The sequence below is a fragment of the Columba livia genome, unplaced genomic scaffold (assembly GCF_036013475.1).
Source record: "Columba livia isolate bColLiv1 breed racing homer unplaced genomic scaffold, bColLiv1.pat.W.v2 Scaffold_95, whole genome shotgun sequence".
Lineage (NCBI taxonomy): Eukaryota > Metazoa > Chordata > Aves > Columbiformes > Columbidae > Columba > Columba livia.
In genome coordinates this window covers 428,381-452,606 of record NW_027043818.1, presented here as the reverse complement: position 1 = coordinate 452,606, position 24,226 = coordinate 428,381, and the positions used below count along the sequence as shown (strand labels likewise).

Genomic DNA, 24,226 nt, shown 5'->3' with positions numbered 1-24,226 from the left:
TACAAATTAAATACTTTGGAGAAGTAAATAATTTGGGAAGAACTGCCTGTCTCAGAGGATCACAGGCAGAAGCCCCAGAAAGATTCTGCAGAGAGATGACTCATTTCTGCAGTGTGCTACTATAATCTAGCAAATCCCATTTACAAGCATGTAGGTCTTCTATAAAAACACAGCATCAAAGAATGAAAGAAAATAGGAAGTCCACGTACTCTTGGACTGCAATACACGTTCCTCCCGTGATCCAGGTCATTAACACACTTATTGATCCTCCCCCCATTATCCAGTGCTGCTCTACTGCTTTAACGTAGCCCAACTTGCACTGTGCTAACAGGCCTTGTTGCTGCACAGAGGATCACCGTCCTGTGCACTGGAGAGAGTTTGGGTCACCAAAACTGTTATCTTTTTATGTATAGATTCGGAATGGTCTTTGAAGTTCAAACAACACATCCCATCAAACTTCACAACCGTGGCCATGGCCGATAACAAACCACTAATCACTGCTCTGTTCTGCAAAGATCAACACCGGCTGCATCCGCTGCTGAAAGCGACAACACGTCTGAGGGTCAGGGTCATCACCACTGCAATCGGTCTCTTCTTTGCTGGCCGGCCAAGGCCTCACCCACTGCGCTGAATCCACCAGCTGTTATGGTTACCTGTGGAAACACAAGCACATCCCCTTCCCCAGGTGATCAGTGACACAGGACCTTCCCATTGCTGTGTTATCGGATCAAACACACTGACCTTAGGTACTTCTTCGGAAAGACCTTTGACATTGTTGATATGGTGCATAACAACAGGTTCCGTTTCAGTCTCACTTTTAGGATTAAGCCAGTTCAGCACATACGATGCCTTCATCAAAACCTCTTCTGCACCCACACCAATTCCCCTTGTTTGTTCAGAACGGGCAAAAGGCTTTTCAAGGTGCGTGTGCACGCCCCATAACTGCCTGGCCAGTAGAGTTCTAAGGGACTCCGAACAGGGGTTGCACCTTCCACTGGACGAGGAAGGTTGCAGGAGTGTCAGAATGGTGTGCGGGGCCATTATCTGTTTGATCTGGGTAGGAACTCCCATGACAGCAAAGGCTTGTAATCAAGGACGCCTTCCTGCTTTTGCGTTTGCTGAGGTCAAAGCTGTAGCCACAACGGTGCTGAACAGGTGTCCATGGACACACCAATGTACTCTTGTCGGCCAAACGCTGCAAATTCAGTAACATCAGTTTGCCACGACTGACCTGGCTGCGAGCCCCGAGGATTCGCTCCCTTTTGTTGCAGAGGCGCTATGCGGGCACAGGCAGGACAACTGCGGTAATGGATCCAGCTTGTTCCTCGGGAAGTGCAAAATGTTTTGGGAGCGATGCTGAGGATCGATGGAAGAACGCGTGAGCTTGTCTGGCTTGTTCAAAAGGAGACACATCTGTCACCGCCACGAGTTTGTCTGTGATGGTGTTTCCCTCAACTAGACCACCTGGTAGGTCAGAGTGGCTTTTTATATGCATTACAAACACCGGCGCTGTCCTATAATCTAACACGTTCCACCAATCCAATAATGCCTCAAACAACAAGGAGTTGGAAACTCGCTGCACAAGCGCTCTATGTGTTCTTCGTACAACTCCAGACCATGAAGAGAATCTGCTACCAGATTAATTGGGCGGTTCTGCCACTTTTGTAACGCTAAAATTTGAACCGATCCTTCAGCTACAACAACCTGTGAATGCCACTGACCCTGCTCAAACCACACAAAACCTCCTTTGCGGGAGCGACTACTCGCACCCGTGACGATGGTTGTGGCATCTAAGGGACGCTCACTGACAACTGACACGGGCTGCAAGGGGAGGTTGGTTTAAATACGGGATGCGGTGGATAAGGATTGTCCACCCGCACCGGAATCCAGGCGAGAGCTGAGGCCAGATCGTCGTGTTTGAGAAGGATCTGTTCAAACAGATGGAGAGAAATGGGGATCACAATTCCACCAACATACGACCCAGACAAGGTCAGATATCGGCTCAGTCCTTTCACTGCCACCTGGCAATGGCTTCCCGCCTCTGAATGATGGGTTTGGTTTGGATTGGTTAGAAGTATCCATTCTAATCCTAACAAGGGATTCTTTTCTTCCGTGCTCCACGGGCCCAAAAGTCCTGCCAGCTCCTTATTGGTGTCACAGACACGAAGAGGAACCGGCAATTCTGATCTATCCATTTTTCTTGCCATTTGCTCAAGCGCTTTTTGTGCCTCTGGTGTGAGGCACCGTGGTTCTTGGGGGTCTCGTCCCCCATGAAGGACGGGGGCACATACTGCAAGGCTGGGGGGGCAGGGTTTTGGGGGCCTGATTTCAGGCTACAGGGTCTGGGGGTGCAGGTTCAGGGGGATCAGGATTTGGGGGTTCCGGGTTTAGGGCAGTAGGATCTTTGGGTGCAGGGTTCTGGGGTGCAGGGTTTGGGAGTTCGGGACGTGGGGCTGGAGGTGTAGGGATCACAATATGGGGGTGCAGGGTTCTGGAGTGCAGGATCTGGGGTGCAGGATATGGGGGAGTAGGGTTTGGAGTGCAGAACCTTGTTGTTCAGGGTTTAGAGGCAGGATTTGGGGGTGCAGGGCTTTGGGGTGAGGGCTTGGGGGTGCAGGGTTCAGGTGTTCAGGCCTTGGGGGTGCAGGACGTGGGGGTTGGAGGATTTGGGGGTGCACGGGTGGGTAAGGAAGGATCTGAGGGTGCAGGGTTTGAAGTTTCAGGACTTGGGGGTGCAGGATTTGCGGGTACAGGATTAAGGGGTGCAGGGTGTTTGGGGGAAGGATTTGGGGGTGCACATTTTGTGGGGGTGCAAGATTTGAGAGTGCAGGGATTTGGGGTGAGCGATTTCAGGGTGCCAGGTTTGGGGGGGAAGGATCTGCGGGTGCAGGGTTTGTAAGTGCATTGATTGGGGGTCAGAATTTGTGGGTGCAGGGTTTGTGAGGCAGGATTTTGGGTGCAGGGTTTTGGGGAGCAGGATCTGGGGGTGATGGATTTGGTTGACAAGGTTTTGCAGTGTGGGGTTTGGGGGAGCAGAGTTCAGGGGTGCAGGGTTTTGAGGGGTGGGTCTGGACGAACAAGATTCGGGGGCAAATGCTTTGGGGGAAGGATTTGGGGGTGCAGGTTTTGGAGTGCACTGCATGGAGTATGGGCTGTGGGGAGTCAGGATTGTGGGGCACAGGATTTGGGGGTGCAGGGTGTTGGGGTTCAGGAGAGCGGGGTGCACGGTTCAGGTTTAGGAGCTGGGGGTGCAGAGTTTTGGGGGTGTACGGTTTTGGGGTGCAGTGTTTCAGGTGAAGGCTTTTCCAGAGCAGGATTTGTGGGTGCAGAGTTTGGGGGAGCAGGTTTTGGGGTGCAGGGTTCAGATGTTCAGGACCTGGGGGTGCAGGATCTGGGGGTTGACGGTTTGGGGGTGCATTGTTTGGGCGGCTGGATGAGGAGGTGCACGATTTAGGGCTGCAGAGCTTGGGGGGCAGGGGTTTGTTAGCAGAATTTGGGGGACCAGGGTTCTGGGGTGCACAGTTTGGGAGATCAGGGTTTGGGGGTGCAGGGGTTTGGGGGGAAATTTAACGTTGCGGAGAGTGGGTTGTGTTGGTTTGGGGGTGAAGGATTTGGGGGTGCTGGGTTTGGAAGCACAGGGTTTTGGGGTGCAGGGTTTGGGAAATCAAGGTTTGGGGTTCCAGGATTTGGGGGTGCAGTGTTAGGGAGTGAACATTTCGGGGGTGCAGGGTTTGGGATTGCAGGGTGTTGGGGGAAGGATCTGGGGGTACAAGATTTGGGGTAGCAGCTTTTTGGGGAGCAGGGATTAGGGATCAGGCTTTAGGGGGACAGGGTATGGGAAGCAGGGTTGGGAGGCACGATTTGGGGGTGCAGGGTTTAGGGCAGCAGGATCTTGGGGTGAAGGGGTCTGGGGTGAAGGGTTGGGTCGGACAGGATTTTGGGGTGCAGGTTTTTAGAGTGCCACTTGTGGGGGGCAGGATTTGGGCTTCAGGGGCTTGGGGGTGGAGGGTTTGGGGGTGCAGGATTTAGTGGAGCAGGGTTTGGGGGTGCAGGTCTTGTGGAGGCAGAATTGGGGGTGCAGGTTTTGGGAGTTCAGGATTTGGGGGTGCAGATTTTGCGTATTCAGGACCTGGAGGTGCAGGATTTGGGGATGTAGGTTTTGGTGGGACAGGGTGTTGGGGGAAGGATTTGGGGGACAGAGTCTGGGGGTGCAGGGTTTGCGGTGAAGGTTTTGGGGTGCAGGGTCTGGGGGTGAAGGATTTGGGGTTCAGGGTTTGGAGGTTCAGGGTTTTAGGGTGCAGGATTTGGGCATGAATGCTTTCAGGGTGCAGGGTTTGGGGGTGCAAGATTTGAGGGTGCAAGGTCTGGGTGTTAAAGATATAGGGAAGCAGGATCTTGGGGTGCAGGGTTTGAGGGGTACAGGGGTTTTGGGTTCAGGGTTAGGGGGTTCAGGGTTTGGGGGTGCAGGGTGTTGGGGGAAGGATTTGGGGGTACAGGGTTTCTGGGGGCAGGATTTCGGGTGAACTGTTTTGGGGTGCAGGACTTGGGGGTGCAGGTTTCACACGTTAAGGAACCGGGGCTGCAGAAGTTGGGGCTGCAGAAGTTGGGGGTGGACGGTTGAAGGGTGCAGGGTTATGGGGGTACAGGTTTTGGGAGGGAAGGATCTGGGGGTGCAGCGTGTAGGGATCACAATATGGTGGTGCAGGGTTCTGGGGTGCAGGATTTGGGCTGCAGGATATGGGGGAGAAGGGTTTGGGGTGCAGAACCTTGTTGTTCAGGGTTTAGAGGCAGGATTTGGGGGTGCAGGGCTTTGGGGTGAGGGCTTGTGGGTGCAGGGTTCAGGTGTTTAGGACCTGAGGGCGCAGGACGTGGGGGTTGGAGGATTTAGGGGTGCAGGGATTTGGGGTGAGGGATTTCAGAGTGCAATTTTTGGGGGGGAAGGATCTGGGGGTACAGGTTTTGGGGGTGCAGGTTTTTAGGGTGCAACTTGTGGGGTGCAGGGTTTTGGGTATAGGGTTTTGAGGTGCAGAATTTTGGGGTGGAGGATTGGGGAAGCAGGGTTTCGGGGTGAAAGGTTCAGTGGTGCAGGGTTTGGGGGTGCAGGGATTGGGGAGCCAGAATTGGGGGTGCAGGGTTTGGGACTGTAGGGTGTTGGGGGAAGGATCTGGGGGTACAAGATTTGGGGTAGCAGAGTTTTGGGGAGCAGGGTTTAGGGGTCAGGCTTTAGGGGGACAGGGTTTTGGGGGCAGGGTTGGGAGGGATGGTGTGGGGGTGCAGGGTTTAGGGCAGCAGGATCTTGGGGTGAAGGGGTTTGGGGTGAAGGGTTGGGTAGGACAGGATTTGAGGGTGCAGGTTTGCAAGGTGCAATGGGGTACAGAGGTTCGGGGGTCCAGGGTTTCTGTGTGCAGGGTTTAGGATTGCAGGATTTGGGGTGCAGGTTTTGGAAGTGCAGGATCTGGAGAGTCAGGATTTGGGGGTGCAGTGTTTGGGGGTGAATGGTTTGGGGGTGCACAGTTTGAGGGTGCACATGTTTTGGGGCTGCATGATTTGAGAGTGCAGGGTTTGGGGTGCAGGATCTGGGGGTGCAGGGTTTGGGATGGCAGGATTTGAGGATGCAGGATTTGGTGATGCAGGATTTGGGCTCTGCAGGGTTGGAGGGTTCGGGACACCGGGCTGGAGGATTTGGGGGTGCAGGACCTGGGGATGCAGAGTTTGGGAGGGAAGGATCTTGGGGTGTAGGGTTTGCTCGTGCAGGACATGGGGGTTCAGGGCAGCAGGATCCTGGGATGCAGGGATTTGGGGAGAAGAGTTTGCTAGGGCACCACCTGGGGGTGCAGGTTTTGGGGTGCAGGGTTTCAGGGTCAGGATCTGGGGGTGCAGGGTGTTGAGGGGATGAATTTGGAGGTGCAGTGTTTGGGGGAGCAGGTGGTGCAGGGTTCTGGGGTGCGAGTTCTCTACTGAAGGATGTGGGGTGGCAGGATTTGGGGGTGCAGGGTTTGGGGGTGCAGGGTTTTGGGGTGAAGGTTTGGTAGGGCAGGATTTGGGGTGTGGGGTTTGTGTGTTCAGGAACTGGGGGACCAGGGGTTGGGAATGACGATCCTAGTGGGCAGGCTTTGGGGTGCAGGCTTTGGGGTGCAGGCTTTGGGGGTGCAGAAGCTGGGAGTGCAAGACTTAGGGAAGCAGAATTTGGGGGTGAAGGGTTTGGGATTCAGGATCTGGGGTGCAGGATTTGGGGGTGCATGGTTGGGGCCAGAATCTTGGGGTGCAGCTTTTGGGGTTGTAGGTTTTCAACGTGCAGGGTTTGGGGGATGCTCGGTTTTGAATTGCAGGGTTTGGGGGGACAAGATTTGGGGGTGCAGGGCTCGTGCATGCAGGGGTTTAAGGTGCAGCATTTGGGGGGGCAGGGTTAGGGGGGACAGGGTTTGGGGCTGTAGGGTTTGTGGGTGCAGCGCTCTGAGGTGCAGGATTTGGGGTTGTAGGAGGCATAATCTGCGGGTGCAGCTTTTCAAGTTGCAGGGTTTGGGGGTGCAGAGTTTTGAGGTGCAGGATTTAGGGGGCAGGACTGGGGGGCGCAGGGTTATGGGGGTACAGGATTTGGGGCTGCAGGATTTTGGGTGCCAGAATTGGGGGTTCAGGGTTTAGGGTAGCAGGATCTTGGGGCAAAGGGATTGGTAGGGCAGGATTTGGGGGTGCAAGATTTGGGGTGAGGGTTTGGGGGTGCAGGCTTTGGGGGTGCTGGATTTGGAGGGGTGAGCTGGGGGCCAGAATTTGGGGTGCAGGATTCGAGGGTGCAGAATTTGGGGCTGCAGGATTGGGGTGTTTAGAAGCTGGGGGTGCAGGATTTGGGCACGCAGGGTTTGGGGGTGCAGGGGTTTGGGTGCAGAGTTTGGGGGTGCAGGTTTCATGCGTTCAGGACCTGTGGGTGAAGGACTTGGGGGCTCAGGGTTTCGGGGCACAGGGTTTGCTGCTGCATTGTTTGATGTGGCAGCATTTGGGGGTGCAGGGTTTAGAGGTGTAGGGTTTCTGGGTGCAGGATTTCGGGGTGCAGGGTTTGGGGGTGCAAGATGTTGGGGTATGCAGTTTTAGGGTGCAGGATTTGAAGGAAAATGATTTGGGGGTGCAGAGATTTGGGTTGCAGCGTTATGGGGGTGCAGGATTTGGGAGTGCCAGATTTGGGACTGAAGGACGTGGGGCTGCAGGATTTCGGGGTGCAGGGTGTGGGATTGAAAGATCTGAGGATGCAGGGTTTGGGGGTTCAGGGTTTAGGGCAGCAGGATCTTGGGGTGCAGGGGTTTGCTGTGAAGGTTTGGGAGAGAGATTTTGGGTGCAGGGATTTGGGGCGTGAAGAGTTCAGGGGTGCAGGATTTGGGTTTGCAGGATTTGGGTTTGCAGGGTTCTGCAGTTCTGAGTTTTGGGGTGCAGAATTTTGGGGTAAAAGGTTTGGGGGAAGGATCTGGGGTGGAGGATTTTGGGGGGCAGGATGTGGAGGTTCAGGAAGTAGGGTTGAAGGATTTGGGGGTGCGGGGTTAGGGGAGAAGGGTTTGGGGTGCAGGTTTCGCATGTTCACGATCTGTGGGGGTGCAGGGTTTAGGGTACAGGGTTTGGGGGTGCAGTGCTCAGGTGTTCAGGCCCAGGGGATGCAGGATTTGGGGGGTCAAGGATTGGGGGTGCATTGTTTGGCAGGGAAGGATTTGGGGGTGCAGCGTTTTGGGGTTGTAGGAGGCAGGATCTGCGGGTGCTGCTTTTGAAGTTGCAGGTTCTGGGGGTGCAGGCTTTGGAGATCAGGATTTGGGGGTGCAGGATTCATCATTGCAGGGTGTTACGCATTTAGAGTGGGAGGATCTTGGGGGGCAGGGATTGTTAGGGCAGGGTTTGGGGGTGCAGGTTCCACATTTTTAAGAACTCGGGTTCAGGATTGGGGTGCAGGGTTGGTGTGTGCAGGATTTGGGGGTGCAGGGTGTGGGGCTGCAGGGTTCTGGGGTGGAGGATATTGGGGGGTCAGAACTTGGGGATGCAGGGTATGGGCATGAAGGTTTTGCAGCTGCAGGATTTTCGGGTACAGAACCTGAAGTGCAGAGCTTGGGGGTGCAGGGTTTGGGGGTGCAATGTTTGGTGTGGCAAAATGTGGGGGTGCAGGGTTTAGAAGTGCAGGATTTGGGGGAGCAGGGTTTTGGGGTGCAGGGATTTGGGGGTGCAAGTTTCATGCATTCAGGAACTGGGGTTGCAGGAATTAAGGGCGCAGGGTTTGGGGGAAGAATTTGGGGGTGCAGGGTTCTGGGGTGCAGGGTTTGGGAGTTCAGGATTTGGGGGTGCACGGGCTTGAGGGGAAATTTAAAGTTGCAGAGTGTGGGGTGCATAGGACTGGGGCACAGGATTTGGGGGTGCAGGGTTTCAGGGTTCAGGATTTGGAGGTGTGGAGTTTTGGGGCTGTAGGAGTTTTGGGGTGCAGGGCTTGGGGTTGAAGGATTTGAGGGTGCAGGGTGGTGGGGGAAGGATTTGGGGGTGAGAGATTTGGGGCGCAGGATTGGGGGTGCAGAGTTTTGGGAGGCAAGGACCTGGGGGTGCAGGATTTGGGGGTTCAGTGTTTAGGGTAGCACAATCTTGGGGTGCAGGGCTTTGCAGTGAAAGGTTTGGTAGGGCAGGATTTGGGGTGCAGGATTTTGGGGTGCTGGGTTTTGGGGTGCAGGATTTGGTGTTGCAGGGATGGGGTTGAAGGGCTTGGGCTTTCAGGCCTTTGAGGTGCAGGATTTGGAGGTGCAAGGTTTGGGAGTGAATTCTTTGGGGTGCAGGGTTTGGGGTTTCAGGAGGTGAGGGAAGGATCTTGGGGTGTAGGGTTTGGGGGGGCAGGGTTTCAGGGCTCAGGATTTGCGAGGGCAGGATTAGGGGGGCCAAGATTTTGGCTTTAGGGTTTAGGGGTGCAGAGTTTGGTAGGGCCGAAATTGGGGTTGTGGGATATTGTGCTGCAGGGTTTTGGGGTGAAGGGTTAATAGGGATGCAGAATCTAAGGTGCAAGATTTGGGTTTCAGGGTTTGGGGGTGCAGGATTTTAGGGTGCAGGATTTGGGCCTGAATGCTTTCAGGGTGCAGGGTTTGGGGGTGCAAGAATTGAGGGTGCAAGGTTTGGGTGTCCAAGATTTAGGGGAGCAGGATTTTGGGGCGCAGGGTTTGAGGGGTGCAGGGGCTTTGGGTGAGGGATTTGGGGTTCAGGGTTAGGGGGTGCAGGGTTTTGGAGTGTAGGGCTTTGAGTATGGCGTGTGGGGAGGCAGGACTGGGGGGGCTGCCTTTGGGGTACAGGATTTGAGGGTTCACTGTTTACAGTATCTGGATCTTGGGGTGCAGGTTTTGGAGGTGCAGAGTTTGGGAGGGAAGGATCTGGGGATGCAGGATCTGGGGTGCAGGGTTTGGGGTGCAGAGTTTGGGGGTGCAAGGTGTGAGGGGCAGGACTAAGGATTGCAAAGTTTTGCCGGTAGGATTTGGGGTGTAGGGTATGGGGTGCAGGAACTGGGGGTGCCTGATTTGGGGGTTCAGGGTTTGCGGGTGCAGTGTTTTGAAGTGCAGGGTTTGGAGGGGGGAGGTTTTGGGGGTGCAAGATTTGGTGGTGCAGGTTTTGGGGGTGCAGTGTCAAGGGGGTGGAGGATTAAAGGTGCAGGGTTTGGGGGGCAGGTTTTGCGTGTTCAGGAACTGGGGGTGCAGGATTTTGCGTTGAAGGGCTCTGCAGTGCCGGGGTTGGCCTGCAGGGTTTGGGGTGCAGTATTTTGGGGTGCAGGGGTTTGGGTTGCAGGACCTGGGCGTGAAGGGTCTTAGGGAACAGGATTTCAGGGGTGCAGGGTTTGAGGGGTGACGGCCTTGGGGGCCTTGGGGATGAAGGATTTGGGAGCGCAGGGTCTTGGGGTGCAGGATATGGGGGTGCAGGGTTTGATGGGGAAGGGTTTGGGGGTGCCTGGTTTAGGATTGTAGGATTCGGGGGTCAAGGGTTTGGTTGTGCAGGGGTTTGGGGGGGGCAGAATAAAGGGGTGCAAGATTTGGGGGTGCAGTGTTAGGGAGCGAATGCTTTTGGGGTGCAGGGTTTGGGGGTGTATGATCTGGGGCTGAAGGGTTTCAGGGTGCAGGGTTGGGGGAAGGATTTGGGGGGGCAGGGTGTTGGGGATATGGGGTGGCAGGGTTTAAGCGTGCAAGATTTTGGGGTGTAGGGGTTTGTAGTGCAAGGTTTGGGAGGGCAGGATTTTGGGGTGCAGGGCTTTGGGGTGAGGGTTTGGGGGTGCACAACTCACGTGTTTAGGAACTGAGGCTGCAGGATTTGGGAGTTCAGGGTTTGAGAGTGCAAGGGTTTGGAGTGTATGGTTATGGGGTTCAAGGTTTGGAGATGCAGGAGTTTGGGGTGCAGGATCTAATGGTGCAGGGTATGGGGGAGCAGGATTGGGGGTGCACATTATGGGGCATGATATGGGGGTGCAGGATTTTGGGGTGTTTAAGTTTTGGGGTTCAGGGCTTTGGGGACGAGGATCTGAGGGTGCAGGATTTGGGAGTACAAGTTTTTGTGCTCAGAACTGGGCGTGCAGGATTTAGGGACGAGGATTTGGGACACAGGGTTTGGGGGTGCAGGATCTACGGTGCAGGCCTTTGGGGTGCAGGATTTAGGGACAAGGATTTGGGACACAGGGTTTGGGGGTGCAGGATCTACGGTGCAGGCCTTTGGGGTGCAGGATTTAGGGACAAGGATTTGGGACACAGGGTTTGGGGGTGAAGGATCTACGGTGCAGGCCTTTGGAGTGCAGAGCTTTAGGGTACAGGGCTTCATGAGGCAGGATTTGGGGGTGCAGAACTTTGGGGTGAAGGATTTGTGGGTGAAGGATTTCGGGGTGCAGGATTCAGGGATGCAGAGTTTGGTATTACAGGTTTGGGGGGGTTCATGGCTTGGGAGGAAGGATTTGGTGGCGCACAATTTAGGGGTGCCCGTTTTGTGGGTGCAGAGTTTAGGGGGGAAGAATTGGAGATGTAGGAGTTTTGGGGGCATTATCTGGGGGGTCAGGATACGGGGTGCAGGGTTTTGAGGTGCGGGTTTCAGGTGTTCAGCACATTGGGGTGCAGGGTTTGAGGGAAGGATCTGGAGGTGCAGGGTTTCAGGGTGCAGGGTTTTGGAGTGGAGGATTTGGGGGGGCACAGTTAGTTGGGATTTGGGGTTGCAGGGATTTGGGGTGCAGGGTTTGGTGGTGCATTGGTTTTGGGGGTGGAGGATTTGGGGACACAGGGTTTCAGGGTGCAGGAAATGGGGGTGCAGGATCTGGTGGTGCAGGTTTTCGGGTGGCGAATTTGGGGGTGCAGGGTGTTGAGGAAGGATCTGGGGGTGCAATATTTGGGCTTTCAGGGTTTAGGGGTGCAGGATCTTCCAGTGCAGAGTTTGGGGACAGGAGCTGGGGGGGCAGCGTTTGGGGTTACAGGTTTTGGGGGTGCAGGGTTGAGGGAAATATTAGAGGTGCAGGGTTAGGAGAGTGCAGGATTTCTGGGTGCAGAGTTTGGGGTGCTGGGTATGGAGCAGCAGGATCTGGGGGTGCAGGTTTTGGGGGTGCATTCATTTGGGGGGAGGATCTGGGGGTGCAGGGTTTAAGGGTTCAGGATTTGGAGGTGTAGCGTTTTGGGGTGCAGGGTTCTGGGTTGAGGTTTTGGGGGTGAAAGATTTGGGGGTGCAGGCTTTGGGGGGTCTGATTTGGGGGTGCAGGGTCTGGGGGTGCAAGATCCTGGAGTTCAGGATCTGGGGTTCAGGATTTGGGGCTGCAGAGTATGGGAGGGAAGGATCTGGGGCTTCAGGATCTGGGGGTGCACCGTTCGGGGGTGCAGGGTTTCGAAGTCAGGTCTAAGAGTGCAGGGTTTGGGGGTGCAGGGGTTTGGGGGGAAATTTAAAGTTGCAGAGTGTGGGGTGTATAGGACTGGGGCACAGGATTTGGAGGTGCGGGGTTTCAGGGTTCAGGATTTGGAGGTGTGGAGTTTTGGGGTGCAGGATTTGGGGGTTCAGTGTTTAGGGTAGCACAACCTTGGGGTGCAGGGGTTTACAGTGTAAGTTTTGGTAGGGCAGGATTTGGGGTGCAGGATTCTGGGGTGCTGGGTTTTGGGGTGCAGGATTTGGTGGTGCAGGGATGGGGTCGAAGGGCTTGGGCTTTCAGGCCTTTGAGGTGCAGGATTTGGAGGTGCAAGGTTTGGGAGTGAATTCTTTGGGGTGTAGGGTTTGGGGGAGCAGGGTGTTGGCAAGGATTTGGGGGTGCAGGGTTTTAGGAGGGCAGGATTTAAAGACACAGGATTTGGGGGTGCAGGGTTTGGGGATTCAGGACCTGGGGATGCAGGTTTCAGGGTGTGAGGTTTAGGGGTGCATTATTAGAGGGTGGAAGATTAGGGGGTGCAGGGTTGGGTGGTGAGGATCTGGGGTGCACATTTTGGGCGTTAAGGACGTGGGGGCGGAGGACTTGGGCGTTCAGGGGTTGGCAGTGCACGGTTTGGGGGTGTAGAGTGCAAGTTGGGGGGGCAGAATTTTGGGTGGAGGATTTGGGGTGCAGGGTTTAGCGGTGCAGAATTTAGGATGGAAGGATTTGGGTATGCAGGGTTTGGGGGTGCAGGGTGTTCGGGGAAGGATCGGAGGGTACAAGATTTGGAGTAGCAGGGTTTTGGGGAGCAGGGTATAGGGGTCAGGCTTTAGGGGGACAGGGTTTGGGGGGCAGGGTTGGGAGGGATGATTTGGGGGTGCAGGGTTTAGGGCAGCAGGATCTTGGGGTGAAGGGGTTTGGGGTGGAGGGCTGGGTAACAAAGGATTTGGGGGTGCAGGTTTTTAGGGTGCCATTTGTGGGGGGCAGGATTTGGGGTACAGGGGCTTGGGGGTGCAGGGTTTGGGGGTGCAGGATTTGAGAGTTAAGGGATTTGGGGATGCAGAATTTAGTGGTGCAGGGTTTGGGGGTGCAGGTCTTGGAGAGGCAGAATTGGGGGTGCACGTTTTGGGAGTTAAGGGATTTGGGGGTGCAGATTTTGGGTGTTCAGGACCTGGGGTTGCAGGATTTGGGGATGTAGGTTTTGGGGGGGCAGGGTTGGGATGCTGGGTTCGGGACATGCGTCTGGATGATTTGGGGGTGCAGGGTTAAGGGGGTGGAGGATTAGAGGTGCAGGATTTGGGGGTTCAGGATTTGGGGCTGCAGGGTATGGGAGGGAAGGATCTGGGGCTTCAGGATTTAGGGGTGCACCAGTTTGGGGGTGCAGCATTTAGAAGTCAGGTCTAAGAGTGCAGGATTTTGGGGGGCAGGATCTGCGGGTGCGGAATTTAGGGGTGTAGGGTTGGTGGGTGAAGGGTTTGGGGGACAGAATTTGGAGGTGAAGGTTTTGGGGTGCAGGGTCTGGGGGTGCAGGATTTGGGTTTCAGGATTTGGGGGTGCAGGAGCTGGGGGTGCAGGATTTGAGGGTGCAAGGTTTGGGTGTTCAAGATTTAGGGGAGCAGGATCTTGGGGTGCAGGGTTTGAGGGGTGCAGTGGTTTTGGGTGAGGGATTTGGGGTACAGGGTTCTGGGGTGCAGGGTTTGGGGGTGCAGGGTGTTGGGGAAGGATTTAGGGGTACAGGGTTTGGAGGTGGAGTGTCTCAGGGATCAGGGTTTCGGGGGCAGTATTTTGGGTGCAGGGTTTGGGATTGCAGGATTTGGGGGAGCAAGACTGTGGGGTGCAGGGGTTTGGGGTGAGGGTGTTTGGAGAAGGATCTGGGCATACAAGATTTGGGGTTGCTGGGTTTGGGGGTTAAAGGATTTGGGGGTGTTCAGGTGTTCAGGACCTGGGCATGCAGGATTTCGGGGTTCAGGGTTTGGGGGTGTAGGGTTGGGGAGTGCAGTGTTTGTGGGTGCAGAGATTGGAGGTCAGGATCTGGGGGTGCATGATTTAGCAGTTCAGGGTTTGAGGATGCAGGATTTTGGGTGCAGGGTTTGGGGGTACAAAGTTTAGGGGGCAGGGTTTTGGGGTGCAAGATCTTGGGGTGTATGAGCTTTGGGTGTGGGATTTGAAGGAAAATGATTTGGGGGTGCAAGGTTTTGAGGTGCAGGATTTGGGGGGCAGGTTTAGCGTTTTCAGGAACCGGGGGTGCAGGATTTTGCGTTGAAGGGCTCTGCAGTGCCGGGGTTGGCCTGCAGGGCTTGGGGTGCAGTATTTTGGGGTGCGGGGGTTTGGGTTGCAGGACCTGGGGGTGAAGGGTCTTAGGGAACAGGATTTCAGGGGTGCAGGGTTTGAGGGGTGACGGCCTTGGGGGCCTTGGGGATGAAGGATTTGGGAGCGCTGGGTTTTGGGGTGCAGGATATGGGGGTGCAGGGTTTGATGGGGAAGGGTTTGGGGGTGCCTGGTTTAGGATTGTAGGATTCGGGGGTCAAGGGTTTGGTTGTGCAGGGGTTTGGGGGTGCAGGATTTACGGTGCAGGCCTTTGGAGTGCAGAGCTTTAGGGTACAGGGCTTGATGAGGCAGGATTTGGGGGTGCAGGTTTTGGGGTGAAGGATTTCGGGGTGAAGGATTTCGGGGTGCAGGATTCAGGGATGCAGAGTTTGGTATTACAGGTTTGGGGGGGTTCAGGGCTTGGGAGGAAGGATTTGGGGGCACAGAATTTAGGGGTGCCTGTTTTGTGGGTGCAGAGTTTAAGGGGGAAGAATTGGAGATGTAGGAGTTTTGGGGGCATTATCTGGGGGGTCAGGATAGGGGTGCAGGGTTTTGAGGTGCAGGTTTCAGGTGTTCAGCACATTGGGGTGCAGGGTTTTGGAGTGGAGGATTTGGGGGGGCACAGTTAGTTGGGATTTGGGGTTGCAGGGATTTGGGGTGCAGGGTTTGGTGGTGCATTGGTTTTGGGGGTGGAGGATTTGGGGACACAGGGTTTCAGGGTACAGGATTTGGGGGTGCAGGATCTGGTGATGCAGGTTTTCGGGTGGGGAATTTGGGGGTGCAGGGTGTTGAGGAAGGATCTGGGGGTGCAATATTTGGGCTTTCAGGGTTTAGGGGTGCAGGATCTGCCAGTGCAGAGGATTTGGAGGTGCAAGGTTTGGGAGTGAATTCTTTGGGGTGCAGGGTTTGGGGTTTCAGGAGGTGGGGGAAGGATCTTGGGGTGTAGGGTTTGGGGGGGCAGGGTGTTTGTGGCAGGATTTGGGGGTGCAGGGTTTGAAGTGCAGCGTTTCAGGAGGGCATGATTTGGGGATGCACATGTGGGGGTCCAGGTTTGTGGGGTGCAGACTTTGGGAGTGGAGGATTTTGGGGTGCAGGGTTTGGGGCTGTCTTATTTGGGGGTGCAGTGTTTGGGTGTTCAGGAACTGGGGGTGCTGCGTTTGGGAATGCAGGGTTTGGGGTGCAGGGTTTCGGGGTTCAGGGTTTGGGAAGGCAGGATCTGGGGGTGGAGGATTTGGGGGTGCGGATTGCGGGGCAGGGTTTTTGGTGCAGGGTTTGGGGGGAAGGAGCTGGGCGTGCAGGGTTTGGGAAGAGTATTTTGGGGTGCAGGAGTTTTGGGTGCCGTGTTTGTGGGGCAGGTTGGGGTGATCACTGCTGACCTGCACACACTTGCTCTCTCTGGTATTCACCTTCACTCTTGCTCCTCCATCTCCCCACTGTTCTCTCCACCTTCTCTCTTTTCGTTTCCACCACACTCTTGACACAGACCTGACCCACTGAGAATGTTCCAGAACACGCTGATCCAAACCCCGCTGGGACCTTCGGGCTCTATGACAGTGTGAAAATTGAGTGTGCAACAGAACCCTTTTGGTTGTCAAACACCTTGAAGATGCTGGAGTCCAAGCATAACCCCCCCGGCACTGCCCCATGTCCCTCGGGAGCTCATGTGGAAACCCCTCCAGGGATGGCGACTCCAGCACTGCCCTGGGCAGCCTGTTCAGTGCCCGACCGCCCTTGCTGGGAGGAACACTTTCCAGTCTCCAGTCAGAACGTCACCTGGTACCATCGGGGCCGTTCCCTCTCCTCCTGTCGCTCGTTCCCGGGGCAGAGTCCCAGAACCCCGCTCTCTGGGCACTCTGTGGGGCGGCCCCGTCCCGGCCGCTCCCCGCACTCCCGCTCTGTCTCTCGCCCGAAGGCTCGGGCGGGAACGGCCGCTGCGTCCCGGCCGGCCAATCGCAGCTCGCCGCCTCAGCCCCGCGCGCCGCCGGCCCTTGGCCCCGCCCCCTCCTCCCCTCATCCCCTCAGGGAGGAACTTCACCCCGCCAGCGCTGAGCTCGGAGTTCAGCACCCAAATATCTTCACAGTGCGAGAAATGCAGCTGCGATTCGTGCTGAGATGTTCAGTGTTTACAGGTGTAACCAAATGAGGCTCGGGCTCTGAAGCTGGAAAAAGGAAAGGTGGTTAAGTTCTAGGTAAAAAGTTATGAGACTTGTTTATGAAGTCTCATCCAAAGACCCCAAAGACCCTCCTCAAAACCACCAAGTGACACAGCGCAGGCGAACAGGGCGGCTCAAAGAGGAGACTGGAAATGCTTCTCCGAGACTCCTTGTAATGAGAAGCGGGAAAGGTTATGAATATGTACAGGCGTTCCTGGGGTCATTGTGAATATGGAACACCTCACTGTATTTAAGCACAGCTCTTGTTGTTAAAAGGTGTGCGTGTTGGGCGGAGCGAATCCCCCGCGCACCCTGCGCTGTTTTGCTTTTGCTCTAATGAACACGTGTTTAAGGAATACAGTTAAGGAATTGGATTAAACATTGTTTATCCATAGAAAAAGCCAAAGTTATTTATTTCAATTTCCAATATTCCTACATGGTTTTGAAAACTATAAATCTAGGGTTTAGGATTTTCAAAAGGAAATAATCCATCGGCCAAAGTCCTATTATGGCTTATTTTATTGATACTGTAGCAGAATATTCAGCGTCACAGCGCTCACGAATGGGAAGGAGACATTTCCACATACCATTTCTTCCTTGCCGGGCTTCAGTGCAATGAGTCAGTGATGACGGAGTCAGTGATGAACAAGCTGTAGAGGTTTACTCAACCACATTTCAAGAAGGACACTTGTCACTCCTCTCCATGTTCCTCCGAATCCTTATCCTCAGAACTTACTGGTGTGCAAAGCAGCTTGTGCCCGTGGTCTTTCTCAGACTCTCTTTCACCTCCTTGTTCCTCAGACAATAGATCAGAGGGTTCAGTGCTGGAGTGAACACAGCACAAAAGACAGACACTGTTTTGTTGAGTTTGGACGGATGGATCCTCCTGGGCCTGGCGTACATGAAGAGAGTGGCCGAGAAAACGATCATGACTACAGCCAAATGGGAGGTACCAGTGGAAAGGGCGTTTCTCCTTCCCTGCACTGAAGCACACACAAGATAGTTGACAGGATACAGCAGTAGGAGAAAACAATGATCAGGAGAGGTATCAGCAGGACCACCAAGGCTCACACAAAGTGCACTGTCTCTGCAAGGGACGTGTCAGTGCAGGAAAGGCTCAGGACGGGAGAGATGTCACAAAAGAAGTGGTTCGTGACGTGAGTTGTGAAACTAAAGACACCTTGACCAAGGAGATGGAAAAGCCTCCTGCCCATGAGAGAATCAACAGCTGAAGGCACAACTTGTGCGTCCTGATGGCTGGATAGCGCAGGGGATGGCACACAGCCAAATAGCGGTCACAGATGACACATTCAGTGCACATAAGGGAGATGAAGAAGTATAACTGGGTCATGCAGCCGGAGAATGAGATGGTCATGCCCTGGGACCGGAACCCAAGCAAAAGCCTGGGCAGTGTTACTGAGACATAACAAATCTGCAGGAAGGACAAGTTCCCCAGGAAATAATACATGGGCTTTGGAGGTGACGGTTCCTTTTCACCACAAAGATAATAATGGCATTCTCAGTGATTGTTACCATGTAGGTGGCCAGAAAGATCAGGTAAAGTGACGTCTGAACCTGCAGCCCATAGGAAAATCCCAGGAGAATGAACTCTCTGACAGCAGTTTGGTTCTTCATTCCATGCTGGGTGCCCACAGCGATCCCTGCAGGTGTCAGTGGAGAAAAACAAACAGAACAGTTCCACAACAGCGAGTTCATGTGAAGAACTGGGGCATTTAGTAAACTGTTTCCTGTGGAAACTTTCTACAAAGTAGAACAACATTTCTTACAGGAAAGAAAGTGAGAGGGACGCATGTCTTTATTCCAGTGATTTGTTACTGTACTATCAATAGCAACACTAGAAAATCAACCCAAAATGTAGCAAAACCCCTCTGTAGCGCACACTGTTTTCATGTAGGATGGAATGTGAAGAACACAGACTGGCTGCTGACATTCCCGCTACTGACAGCAGCACCACAGAGGTTCAGGTGGTACAGGGATAAAAATTACTAAAAACACAGGTGTAATGCTAATGGAACACGGAGTTTTGAAAATGTCAGACTTTCTTCATTTCCTAATAGGAAATTATCCACCTTTGTGTTTCCAGGGGCAGCAGTGATGGTCATAGGAGAGACTGCTACAGAGATTACAAATCCCTTAGTTACAGATTTTAGGAATTTATGTTTAAGCAAGAGCTTTGAACTGAATCTAAAGACCAGATCCTGCAGTGGGTGGTTCCTCTGGCTTGTACTAAACACCTGTCTTGGACAGAGAAGAAGAGTTCTTTCTTGTTTCAGTTTGCTCTCAGCTCTGATTTAGACAGCTGTCCAGCCAGTAACTTAGAGCAGACCTTGCATGTTCCCATTGACTGTTTTGCTCTAGATTCCTTTTATACTCAGTGGATATCTGCTTGAGACATCGACTGAGCATTTGTAGTCTAGACTGTAATACTGTATATGGATCTATCTCCTTGCAAAACACATCTCTTATTTGTGCTCTAGAAATGCCAATTTCTCCTCATGGACATTTTAGTGATCCTTTACTAACCTTTAAGTAGTTGTCCATACCATAAATGATTTAAGGCGGAGAAGGTGAGGTTTCTTCTTCCTGCTTTTAAGGGCAATGAGAGCAAATAATGAACACATAAACACGCTTCTTTCCAATCTCTTAGATTTTACAGCTCGTTAATATATGCATGTTTGTGTATGCATGAGAGAAAAACGTGTTGTACAAAAGAGGCATTAATCTATCCAGAACAGTAATATACTCTTCAGCTATTTCCTTTCCTCCCCTGAACATGTGTGGTCTTTTTATTAGTGAGGGGGTGACAAATCTGACTGCAATCCAGGAACGAAGCTTTGGCAGTTTCTGTCTCTAAACATGAAACAGAAGAATCCAGGAAATGGCGAGCAGGACAGAGAATTTAACTGAAAAACTGGATGTGTTTTGCCATTATTCTTGACTTACAAGTGTATTCCCTCACTATACATCTGGCAGTTTACATGATGAAAATGTATTGGATGGGATAATCAAGAAGAATTGCTTGTTGAAGGATTCAGCGCAATCATTTACACTGTAACTGATCTATGATTTCTTGATCTATTCATCTGTTACTGTAAGAAAACATGAAGACTGACTTACAAGTTCAGGATTTCCAGCCGTGCGTGTGGCCTTTAAACTGCAGGAACGAGCAGTGGATCAGATGGATCTTCTCTGACCCACCTGAGAGGTTTTCCTTCCAAGGACTCGCTGTCTTTGCTGGGAAAGCTTCCCTTATACCATAAGCACTGAGCTGATAAAGTCGTCTGCCAATCAAAGAAATGAAAGGGAAGAGGAAGGTTGTTATCTCCAATGATCTCCAATAATTACCCCCAGAGGCTAATTTCTATGTATAATTACATGTAGGAGAAACAGAGTCTGGCATGAGATCTGGGGAATAAAGACCATGACAGAAAACACGTCATGCCTAGTACAGAATGAGTGTTCTTCTGCTAAAATGCATTAGGAAGAAAAGACTAAGCAGAAATTGTATTTACTGAAATGTTTGGGAATTCTGTAGTTTTATTTTGAATAAAAAGGGACATTCGGAGAATTTTTTTTTTTTTTTTCTTTTTTAAAAAGTCTTCTTCAGTTTCCACATTTAAACAGTAAAGATGCAAGAACTGGTCCGTGTTTAAGAAACCCAGAAACAGACACCTATGTAGATGTGTCTGCCATACGTACTGAGAATGCAGATTTTATTTTCTAGATAGGCATGCAATGCCATATTCAATGTCATTGGACCTATCTGGTCACAAAATTGCCTCCAGACATAGTGAAATACCATATACATATATATACACTGTCAATCATATGTGAGGATAAATACCAATGCCATGTGCAGCACAGCTTCCTTTGGAAGGAAAACCAGGAAAACATGCAGAGCAGTAACTCTGTGTTCTAATGCAGCTCCCGCTGTCACCAGCTGAAGCACCAGAGTGTGGACGCATCACCCAGAGAAGACGACTCACAACTGAGACACCCTCAGATCTATTGGATTTGTCACCACAAACCCGACACCGTTTAGTTTCCTCAGTTTGCTTGTCGTGTTTGTTCTCCCTCTGGAGAGGCTGGTGCACTCTGATGGATTCTCCTGGATAAGCCCCAGGTAGAAACACAAGGAGCCAAAGCACTCGGCCACAAGAAATTGCATTGAAACAAACAGGCAAACGAAAACCAAACCAAGACGTTCTTCACTGCACCAATTACTCTGCTCACACAAAGAGACAGTGGGAGATGGAAAGCTGACACCAATGCTTTTAGTTTTCACTCAAAACAATCTAAATTGCAAAGGTTTGAGTATAATTAATAAGCAAATGATCAACTGCAAATTTTTGCCAACTGATTTTTTTAATATAAAGTTGGTGGGGGGTTCCTAAAGAAAATGGAGATGGCATTGTTTAACAGTTCTGGTGAGCATCTGTCAAAGGTGTTGCTCTTGTGCAATTCTTTCTCTCCTGTAAGCTTTGTTTTCCATTAAAACAATAACAACAGGAACTCAAAATGTAAAGTTTCATCGACCAGCCTGTAGTTCCTGAGATTTTCCTCCTCGTCCATTTTTAGGGTGGGTGCAATGTCCGTATTTTGGAGAGTTTGCACCTTCCCTTCGTTCCCGTGACCTTTCAAAGAGAGCAGAGTCAATGACATGAAGCTGTTTGGAACCAAGTTCAACGCCAGTGAAGTGAAGCAGTTGATTTACGGAAGTTTGTCTGTTGGAATGAGTCAGGTCTAGTTAACACAACTGACAGCATTGGCACGTGAAGTGTAAATGGATATTACCTGAGTAGAATTAGGCAAAAGATTGCAATCCACCAAATAATTGGTAAAATGGCTTAGCGTGCTCAAGAAAATACATAAACTATTCCAACAAGATGTTATCCACAAGGAAATGCAAAACGCTTTGGAAATGTCTGGGGCAAAAGCCGTGAAAGCCAATAACGGTGACAGCACCCCAGAGACCACCTGAATGGATCCATCACAAATGTGATATTCCCTACCCAGTCCTGTTACTGGTGACACTCAGGAATGTCTGAGTTACCCAGGAGTACCTGATAGACAAGATCACTACTTTATCCCTAAAACTGCAGAAATGTGATGAACTGCACTTGGACTGCAATAGAACCTCATACAAGGATTTTTATTAGTATTAATTGCACTTTACATTAACCTGTTTCTTTGTAGAGATCTGTTTCTACAATCAGGTGGTCATTGCCTGTTAGATGGTTCACGGGGTTACATGGTGAGTTCACAGATGATTAAATCAGGAGAATCATGGGCCCAAAATGTCCATTTCATGCTGACCCAGCAGACCATGCAGACGGGTGACAAGACCCGCTGCTGGGAATGCACACAGGTCCTGAAAATTCAAATGAAGGGTGCCTGTATTAGGAATATCCCTTCCTGTTTATATGTCTTGGGACACTTTTGGGAAAACACCGTGTTTGAATTTTGATCAATCTGGAAGAATCAAGACTGAGTTAGAGGAGATCAGAAACATGTTGCCGTCTTGCGTGAGGCACAGAAAGACAACAGCTGGTACGGATTTCAAGAGGTTTGGACAGGATTTTAGCCCTGGATTCCTGATTCACAGTCGTGGATTAAGAGGTGGATTGGAACGATCGTATTAGCAGTTGTTATATTTGTATGTTATGCTGCAATGTGTGGTGAGGCATTCTGTTGCACTCACAAAGACAGTTTGAAGCCTGCACAATTACTTGAGTTTTTGCAGAGAAAAGTCCCATCAGAGTTCCAGACCCGAGCGGACGGAGGAAGAAATGAGGCCGACCCAATATGAGTGATAAAGCATACTTCAACTTTATTGCCCGAGATAGCGTGCATTTATACCAAATACCATAATTATGCATACTTGTCTCTATCTAATAGGCTAAGCACATTTACTTACTCCACCTACTTGGGTTTAGCTAGCTATGCGCATCCCACATTCTTCTGACTCTTATCTCTTCAAAAATATCCTAACCCTGCCTTAGTTAGTACTTTTCCGTTCCCCCCTTTCCCACGGCCTAATAGACAAGCTAACTAAGGCCTACTTATGTCAACTAAAATGGGCTCTGCTCGTACAGTTGCTTGGTGGACTCATGTCTGTGCTCCTTGAGCCACTCCCCGACATCTCCCCCTTTTTCTTTTTTTTAATGAGCAGAGCCTGCCCAAGTGTCTGCTCTAAAATCTTCTTAATACATGATATAGCACAACTCAAGCATATTAATGCAACTACTACTATGATTAAGAGAGCCAGAGCACTCTGCAAAAGCCCTTTTACCCATCCTCCTAGTCCAAACCAGTTCATGAGGCCGTCTAAGCCAAAGAGGCCCACATCCTCTCTGATCTTCTGTGAATGGTCCGTAAGTTGTTTAATCTCCTCGTGGATGGATCTCGACTTATTCTGTAAATCCATAAAAGTGTTTTTCTCGTCTTGTTCTTTTGTGATCTATTATCATAGATACATTGGACGTTAAGAGAGTTAATAGTCCCAAAATACACAGTCCTCCAACAGCGTTAGAAGGAATTCCTGGTCAGGCTCTATCTTCACAGATCAAGAATACACCATACAGGAGGTTTTAGGGTCGCTGTCAATGACATCCCTTGCATTCTTCTGTGAAGCATTACACCGTCGAGTTTCATTTCTGTAGTCACCAAGGGTAGCATTAACATTTTGTAGTTTTGTCCATTCATGTTCTTGTATACTGTTCTGACACTTTTCACAAACCGGCTGGATACAAGTGTCCATGGGCATAGATGCCATCAATTCCAGTTCCTGTGGTTCGATGTCTGCTTCCAGGTGGCAATTAATCCAAAGTGCCGTGTTAGTATTATTACAGTTCGTTGCAATGCCTCTGCATCAACCACTATTTGAAACAGTCGTGTGATGCTGCTGTAGTCATCAAGGAAGACACCAACCAAGCATGTGTGGAACGTTTTTTCCAGAGACATCGTAGTTAGGCATATAGATGGTCAGTCATGTTGGCTAAAGTAATCCACATGTTAGTCTTTGTCTGTGCAGGCATCCAAAACACAGCAGCTGCAACAATCATTGTCAGGAAGATAACACAGGTCCCACGCCTCGCGCCGGCAACCACCGCAGCTCCCGATCTGCAAAAACACAAGAACAACCTCTCCCCCAGGTTATCAACCGGTGCGGCCCCCTCCACTGAACGCCAACCAGTGACCCGACCACAACCAATGCAGGCCCCCTCCGACCCAGCATGGCTCCGGGTCACAGTCACAAAGCGTTTCATCACAGGGCAAACCCAGGCTGCACCACTTAGATACAAGTGACTCACCACACACAACCCCCCTGACAATTCCCCTTTTTGTTTAAAAAACAAAACAAAACAAAACAAACAAAACAAAACAAAAACACGGTTCAGAATCAGATACGTGCGTTGGATCTTGACTACGTACTCAAAATCGCAAATCAAATTCAGAGGTTCCTTAAATTTAGCAAATGGTACATATATGACAAAAGGATCATGGCCTTAAATTCATTCCCTGCATTTTCTTGATCAGAGTGACAATTGGTATATTAGTCTGTTAGCATTCTCATCATACTGTCCCACAATAGCCACAGGTTGTTTCATAGACAAATCTGTAAGTCCAATCAAATGCAGTCATCCTGTAAAGTTGTCATAAATTCATCCCTCAAAGTTTCTAACTCCATTTTGGCTGTCATATTTATTGGATATTGTTTTCCCTTACCGGATTGAAGTCCTGTTTCAGATTTCTCAGTGTAGTATTTGCTTTATCAAAAACATTGGCTGCTAAGTTCCTTGAAGATTTCTCACTTGCACAAGCAGATCTGCACCATCCAAGCACCTTCCTGTAGGATATGCAACTAAACAGAATTCTCAGAAAACGTTATTTG

The 24,226-nt window shown here is 51.5% G+C and overlaps 1 pseudogene; it reads right to left on the bottom strand.

Moving 5' to 3' along the window:
* Window positions 1–20: 20 nt before the first annotated feature.
* On the bottom strand, window positions 21–19,049 carry LOC135578182 (olfactory receptor 6B1-like; annotated as a pseudogene).
* Between the last annotated feature and the right edge of the window lie 5,177 nt (window positions 19,050–24,226).